General features: G+C 38.1%; 1 pseudogene; it reads right to left on the bottom strand.

The window, feature by feature from the left end:
* Positions 1 to 3,822: 3,822 nt before the first annotated feature.
* On the bottom strand, positions 3,823 to 5,094 carry LOC150008749 (SUMO-conjugating enzyme UBC9 pseudogene; annotated as a pseudogene).
* Positions 5,095 to 6,860: the final 1,766 nt, after the last annotated feature.

Raw genomic sequence — 6,860 nt, 5'->3', positions numbered from 1 at the left:
TACTTTCTAGATATTTCTCTCTCTCTCTCTCTCTTTTGGTATAATTCCATTTATTTGAAATGTCCAGAATAGGCAAATCCATAGAGACAAAAAGCAGATTAGTGGGTTCTAGGAGCTCGGGTGACAAGGGCATGACTGCTAATGCATACAGGGTTTCTTTCTGGTGGTCCTGAAAATGTTCTAGAATTAGACAGTGGTGATGATGGCATATTGTAAATATATTTAAAGATCATTGAGTTGTACATCTTAAAAAGCTGAATCTTATGGTATGTGAATCATATGTGTTTCTTAACATATTTACATTATATTACTTATTTGTGTGTTTCTGCTCTGAAGAAATTGTTATTCCACAAAGGTGAGATCTATACTTAGTGTAAATATTAACACATAGGTGTTCAATAAAACTTTATTAGAGAGAAGAAGAGGGAGAGATGAGAACAAAGTGTCATTTTTGTTCTTAATCACTGAGTAAGCACACTAACTTCCCTGACTATAGGAAAGCACAAAGATATATAATTCAAATAGGTAAGTACTATAAAGTTATATAAAAACATTTAGCAAAATGCCTAGCACATAATAAGCACTGTGTAAATATACTGGCTATTATTATTAATAAAAATAATCTGCCTTCATATAATCAGAAGCCTGAGCCCCAGCACTGGAGGCCAGGAGCAAGTCATAGTTGTAAATGGGTAGCAATTGTGGCGCCCACACCCAGGGATGGTGATGGGTCCTCTCTAGTCTGGTTTGTCCCATAGGAAACTTCTTTGGAGTGTCACTCAGGCTACTCTTTTTTTCATCTGCAGATATATTATTGAAAATTGAAGCTCAGCCCTGTCAGTCTAAATTACATTAGGAGGATGAGGAGATGCTCTGCAAGGAGAAAACAGGATTTGGCGATTTGATTTCAGGAAGACTTGAAAGGTCAGAGATGGAAGGCCAAAGTGAAAAATAAAAAAGGGCTTTGAGCTTCTGCAGCAATAACCAACAATCAGCAAGAATGAAAGTTATGGAAGTTCAGGAGTAATGTCTTCGGTAAGAATCCTCAACCATGATAGGATTTTGTCCATCTGAGGAGGTGAGAGAGACACTGAATTGTCTAAAAAGGATGCTGTTTGTTACGTTTGCTGTCCTCATTTGATTTCTAGTTAAAATAGTACTGTTGGCTCAGCAAAACAATTCTCCTTATTTAGTAAAGCTAAAAGGGTATTTTAATTGCCCCTTAGTGTTTCTCATTATGTTTGTCAAATTTTATCCAAAGCTACTTTTAAAAACAGTGTTAAATCTTTCATGTCTTAAATAAAATCTGTTGCCTTCTTGTAAGCAATTGGCAATTATGTAAGAAGTTAATGAAATAAATACACTATGCGGGGTTTTCTATAATACATTTTCACACAGTCACTTGTTTGTTTTACAACTAGTTATTATGTCATGTTTTGTTGGTTGTTTGCAGATGAAAGTTTTTTTAACAACCAAGTATAGTATAGTTCTAATTAAGTAGACAGAAAACTCTGAAATATAACCATGTATTCCTGTTCATTAAGTGGTTATTATCAGGGGCATGGTGCCTGACCCTGGATGAGTTACTCAACATTTCTGAGCTCCAATTTCATGTAAAATCTATAAAGTGAAAATAGTAGCATTCTGTTCATATGATTCTTATGAGAATTAAATAAGAAAATGAATTTGAAAGTATAGAATTTGGCACATAATAATGGCTCAACAAATAGTTTAAATTTTTTTATTTAAGAGTGTGAATATGAGAGAGAATCCAGAAGGCATTGTTTTCCTGACAGATTATGTTTATATCACTGTGCAGGAAGATTGTAAACACCTGTGTTTTGGTTACCATTTTTCTGATTTATTTATCCATGTGGATTTTGTCAACTATTTTCAACTAATCACATACAAGTAATGCCGTCCAAATGACATGGATGATTTCTTCAATTCATCCGAATTGCCTGGGTGTGGCATCACGTGGGACTGGGCATATTAAAAGTTAGAGGCAAGAAAATTTGTGCTTTTGATATTTGAGCCTCCTTGAGTGCTTCTAAACTGTTATGTGCCTCATCTGTTATAATGGAACAGTTAATTATGTATGTGTGTGTGTGTCTTTTTTTCAGAGAGTCAGCGCTATCAGGATTGCCTGATTAAACTATTTGGAAATGTACTGACTCTATGATTGGAAAGAAAGTGAGTTGAATGGTAGAGAGAGTTAAAAAAAAACCCATACAATTTAACACTTGCTTCATTATTCATTTTGTTACTAGAATATTAAGTAACTGTGTATGTAAGAGAGAATTTCTGTTGAAAGAGCCTTTCTACAAAAGCATTACATGTCCATTGCAGACAAATCAGAAAACACAGAGAACAGAAAAAATTTCCCATAATACTTTTAGCCAAAGATAACTACCCTTCACATTTTTATTATATCTTTCATTATGATTATTTATGTACATATATACAGGAATGTGTATATATATGCCTACATACACTTATATGTGTATTTTCAATGGAATCTTATTGCATAGTGTTTTGTCATCTGCTTTTCCCACTTAGTGAGATATTCCTAAAAATCTTTCACATCATTTTACTGTTCTTCTACATGATCATTTCTAATGTAAGCAGTTTATGGAAGAAATGAATTATTATTTCTTTCATCTCCCAATTTTTGAGAGTTAATTTACAATCTTATTGCTATTTCTAAGAAATGATTGTTAACCAGTCTTTAGTTAACAGGGGAAGTTTTGAAAGGAACTGAGTGAGTATTATTTCCAATTCCTCTGTTCTAGCAGGTTATCCCTATGAAATGATTCCTTTTGAAATTGCTCAACAGCATTAGAGAATAGCACAAGGTAATAAAAACAAGTTTCTAAGATAAAATACACAAAAACCTGAAACTGCAACCTCCACTGGATAGATGGAATAGACAATATAGATTTCAGGCTGACATTCTCTTGCTTTGTGCAGTGGTGAAAATGACCATGCAGTCTGAAACCATGTAAATGCTCAGACCGAGGAAGAGAATTAAGATTGTTCCATGACCTGTAAAGCTTTCTGTCAAACACTGAAAACTGTCTCACATTTTATATAAATGTTGGTTATAAATGTACTGCACAGTGAAATGAAAAATAACAACACTAAAATATTAATACATTGTAATGTAAAATATTACAAACATTAAAAATTCAATGTTTTATTTCTTTGTAAAAATGATCAAAATTAACTTGAACAGTGTTTGCCTTATTTTTTAAAAAAATATGAACAGTTTATTGACTCTAAATAGTTATACAGACAAAACATCATATGAACACAAAGGAAGTGATCAGAAACAAGAGTCTGGTTGACTTTGGATCTGAGGCTCATAGCAACACAACCCGGGTACTGCAGAGAGAAGGACAGAGGCACCAGGGCAGGGGTCAGGCCGACTTCTTTTTCATACAGCCAGCTGGAGGCTGTGTGTAGCTCGACAGTGGAAGCATGCTTGCACCTGTGAGCAGAGGGAACTAACTCCTCAGGGACTCGTAAGAGTATAAAAGTTTGTAATTTTACAGCAATTGAAATACTGGCATTAATATTAAAATAAAAGCAAGTTTTATATAACAATCATAAATACAAAGGACTAAGTAAGAGACCCTGTATGAAAAACTGGGCAATACAGCAAGTGGAGAGCTGTGTACCAGTGGCAGAAATGGCAAATGGCACCTGCCTTCCTCCCCTGGGTGACTAGTAACTGTAGAGAGCAGTGCTGGATCTGCAAATGTTGTAAACAAATTCTTGCCAAAACAATCCCTTCCTTTTGATGTTGGTCCAGGTTACTGCTTATGAGGGTACAAACTTCTTGGCTTGTGCTCGAATCCTTTTCTCATACTGTCACAAGCGTAAGTTTTTGATATGGTCCTTCCTTTAAGTCAGCTGGGCAACTGCTCGGCTAGCTGCCTGCTGCGCAACCCGGCACCAAGGAATAGGCAAGAGTCACACACAGTAACTATGCTGTTTCCTCAGCTTTAATTGATGCAGGTTCACTCAAAGTAGAACATCAACATGCATTAATATCCTGCTCACACACTACCAATCTAAGAGAATTATAACACACATACATACAGTAATCAGTGGGGAATAACAAACCTGAGTCTCAGTGTGTCAGTCTGCAGGTCCAGGAGACAGCACAGTGGGCAAGGGAGTCATCAGCATCTTGCAAGGAAGGCCCTTTGGATCCAGGTAGGCAGTAGGGAAGAGACTCTGGCAGCTGATGCCAAGGGAAATCATCGTGACATGGAGCAGTGCTCTGGTGTGTGGAGCTCGGCTGTCTCAGCAGTGATCTGGAATCTGCCTCAGTTATACTTTGACACTGGTGTACCCCACCCTTCTGGGTCTCTTGATGAATGTCTTAGCACCCCTGATGGTAAGTGGGGAATTTGCCCAGGAGCCTATCTATGGGTGGTCCCGCTCCGCAGACATGGCTGTTCTGATCACATGTACAGATATCTTAGGTGTGTCTCCTTGTCAGATGTGTCTGGCATGACTTAGGTAGTGTCCCTCTTGAACCAAAGTGTCATAGCTGACTAGCAGCCATCTTGGTTGACATGGGTGATTCTACTTTGTTTTATATACTTTATGTTATCTTGATCAGATCAATGCCATGTTATTGGTCCTGCTCTCCACACATATTCCACTCTGTTTTGGCAGTAAATTGTGTAAGCCTCTGATTGAGCTGGATCTTGGATATTTGGTTCATTTGGAAGTTTCTATATTCCTAATAAGATCTGCTTAATCATGATGGCCGGCCTCCAGTCCTGTCTTCCTCAAAGATGGATAGGCACACAGTGCCTGAAGGCTACAATTTTGGGTGAAATAATGGTGGTTCAAATTTGCACTTCGGAGGCGAGGATGGATAGTCATCTTTCAAGAGCATCCATAGTTCAAAAAAGCCTCCTTCCCAAGGATTCTCTTTCTTCTCTACAATGGTGCACTCCCAGGTCATGAGGTGTGTCATGCTTTTGGGAATTTTGTTGGGACAGCCACAAAACCAAATGAGTGATCTTTCCTCCAAGCTTTCTTCTCCTGAGCACATCTGCTGAGGGCTTCCAGCATTTATCTTTGGCTCTTTCAGTGTCATGAAGTATCTCTAAGCATGACTTTGTTGTGAAGTGTTTTGCCAACATTAGGCATTTCCTCCAGGACACCTTCAGCCTGTTTGTCACAACCTCCTTCCTCATTTATGTTTGTAAGTTTGCCTTCTCTAAGCAACTCTGACTGTACATAGTCTAAGTGGTAATGTTGAGATTCCCACATCTGCCATGGCTTTTATAACTCCATTAATGTTTAATTTGAATTTTTTCCCCAGCATTATTACTTTTCATTTCGTTGTTACATTTGCACCTTTGTTTGCCAATTCTGACTTTCAGTTATCCATTTTAGTAAAATGTCATGTGGCTTTAACACTGGGAGACAAGGAGGCAACACAACTACATGCTTTGCTGTCTGTGCATGAACTGGGCACCAGGTAGCTGTGACCAATCACTGACAAGATTTGAAAGAAGTGACATGATTGGTCATCGACCAGGATGGGCCTCTATGTAGTGATTTGTGGAATGAGTAGCTAAGAGCAAAGTTTGTACTTTATGTGATTACTCACAGTTAATATAGCATGCTAATGGAAATGTGAACCAGGTTGCAGGGGCCAGTGTTATTTAACTAAACCATGCTAATTAATTCCCCATTTCATGGAGAATCATGCTGGTTAGGTGACGCATTGTCATGGAACAGAATCTGGAAACTAAATATCCTTCTGCTCCTCTGAAGCCGTACCACAGCTCAGCTCAGTCTGATCTGAGCATCTGATTGTTTCCTCCCATTCTACACCAGGGACTTTCCCTCCTCACTGCCGACCCCCTGCCCCCAATGCCACTGCCCATGCACACACCTCATGGACAGTGGCAAAAAGAGGCTCAAGTCCTGCAGCACTAAGTCTCTAGGAGAGTTTCAGCAGGATACATCTTTGAAGTCAAGGTCAGATCAATGATGTCAACACAGAGTGGGGATGGAGGGACAAGGAGCCAAGAAAGTTGAGATATTTATAGCCGAGTCCATAAATGAAGAAGATTGATAGTAGTTGAAGACAAAGGGAGGATTCATTGGAAAGAGGGTGAAATGGTCTTGGAAAGTAGGGGTTGGGGAGCCTGGGGAGATTTCTCACAAGGTTTTGATATATTGCCCCAATTATCTTTGCACCACAGTGTCTGTCACATATAATGAGGCAAAAAGAATTGTTGCAATTTCATCACAAAGACAAGTATTTTTTTTATTAATGTAAATTTTGGAGAAATAATACTTTCATAAAACTTTGATTAAGTATAAATAAAATGAACCGAAGATGCTCTTCTCCACTGTCCCCCAAGTAGTCAGTCTTCTATTTTGGAAATGTAAATCATGTCATGTAGTTTTTTGCTTAAAACTTCCCACTGGCTCCCACTGTACCAAGAATAAATTCTAAAATTTTTCCCATGACTCACAAGGCCTGTTTCTGAATCCTAACAAATTCCCTGACTCCATCTCCTACCCCTAATCCTTCATTACTCTCCTCTATCCTCCAATATTCTTTAGTTATGTTTCACAAACAGGCCAAATTCACTGTGGTCTACAGTCTTTGCTTTTGCTGTTGCCTCTGTTTGGCAAGCTCAGTCTGTAGATCTTCACACTGAAACCACTAAGCACAGTACCCAACACACAGATAGAGTCATTAAGTGTTATTCCTTATAACATTATTCTTTGTAAGTTCTTCTGTTCCTAGAATTGCCCAATTCTTTTTTTATTTTCTCTTTCACTCTTACCTGCTTTCGACATAAAGAAGCATAACA

The sequence above is a fragment of the Furipterus horrens genome, unplaced genomic scaffold (assembly GCF_987537825.1).
Source record: "Furipterus horrens unplaced genomic scaffold, mFurHor1.1.pri manual_scaffold_5, whole genome shotgun sequence".
NCBI lineage: Eukaryota > Metazoa > Chordata > Mammalia > Chiroptera > Furipteridae > Furipterus > Furipterus horrens.
The sequence above is the reverse complement of the archived record's forward strand: the minus strand, read 5'-3'. Positions and strand labels throughout refer to the sequence as shown.